The 1,445-nt window shown below is 34.9% G+C and overlaps 1 non-coding gene across 1 annotated transcript; it reads left to right on the top strand.

Moving 5' to 3' along the window:
• The first annotated feature begins 860 nt into the window (after positions 1-860).
• Positions 861-967, top strand: LOC132642971 (small nucleolar RNA R71). Its single transcript, XR_009583438.1, has one exon. It is a non-coding gene; the product is annotated as a small nucleolar RNA R71 (small nucleolar RNA).
• Positions 968-1,445: the final 478 nt, after the last annotated feature.

A 1,445-nucleotide genomic window follows, 5' to 3' on the forward strand; every position in this document is an offset into this window, starting at 1 on the left:
AATATTTAGATGAAAATAAAATGACGTCGTAATAGCCGGGCGATAATATATTTGAGATTCAACAGTAAGTAAATGCTATTATTAAATTACGCGAAGATAAATGCGATGCGTGTGCATAAGCTGGTAAAATGATAAAAAATTGTGAATTATAATAATAATAATAATAATAATAATAATAATAATAATAATAATAATAATAATAATGGTAGTAGAAATGGTAATAAAAGATAATGACAGCATAATGCAATGCCGGTATTAATAAAAACTAATAATTATAGTAAAAATATAAATACAGTTTTTAGATTTGCCAAAATATTAGAAGCGTAAATAGGTATTTCGGAGGAAAGGCGGGACAAAATTGGATGTCAACAGTACCTATTGCTTTTGAAAGCTTTGGGAGTTTTTCAGCACCATTTGAATTGCTCCATTGAAAGCCCGGATGTTTTTGTGCCAATGGACTACCAAAAGAGTATGGCTTGTATCCGACGGTATTAACCTGCTTATCATTTTGGTTGCTTGCTTGACATTCATGGTTTAGATGGTTTCCTCCGCATATGTCACAGGCCTCAACTTTGCTTGACTGTTGTTTATTCTCCTGAAAAGATTCAAACTTTTGTGCCAAAGAAGCAATTTGTTGAGTTAGTATATTTAAAGCATCTGCTTGAATTACAGTAGCAGCTTTCTTATTGATTACACGATCAGATGGCCATTGAATGGCATTTTCAGATATTTCATTCATCATTTGCAAAGCTTCTTATGTGGTTTTTCCCATAATGGAACCACCTGCAGCTGCATCTATCACATTTCGAGAAGAAGGTTTTAGCCCATGATAAAAAATATACATTTGCATATGTTCAGCAATGTCATGATGTGGACATTGTCTTAGCATTGCTTTTAATCTCTCCCAAGCCTGATAAACTGACTCTGTGTCAGTCTGCAAGAAATTAGTAATATCTTGTCTTAACTTTGTGGTTTTAGCAGGGGAAAATATTTATTTAAAAAAATTTGAGTCATCTGATCCCATATGGTGATAGACCCTTGAGGCAAACTTCGCAACCAAGTCTTGGCATCTCCTTTTAAAGAAAAAGGAAATAGCCTTAGTTTGATTGCTTCAGGGGATACTCCATTATATTTAGCAGTTTCAACTAATTCTAAGAAATCAATCAGATGACTATGTGGATCTTCACTAAGATCACCGGTGAATGTACACGATTGTTGAATTGTTTGAATCAATCCAGTCCTGATTTCGAAGTTGTTAGCTGCAACTGGAGGGTTCCTCACACTAGATTCACAGTTGAAATGATCCGGTCTAGCATAATCCCTTAGAATTCTGTTTGCTAGTCATGGAACCACTTCGTCAAACCGATCTTCCGGAATAAGTGGTGGTGGAATTCCGGGTGGTTGATTTTCAACTCTTGGTTGATGCTCCATTTCTTCACGAGTTA

The sequence above is a fragment of the Lycium barbarum genome, chromosome 5, assembly GCF_019175385.1.
Source record: "Lycium barbarum isolate Lr01 chromosome 5, ASM1917538v2, whole genome shotgun sequence".
Lineage (NCBI taxonomy): Eukaryota > Viridiplantae > Streptophyta > Magnoliopsida > Solanales > Solanaceae > Lycium > Lycium barbarum.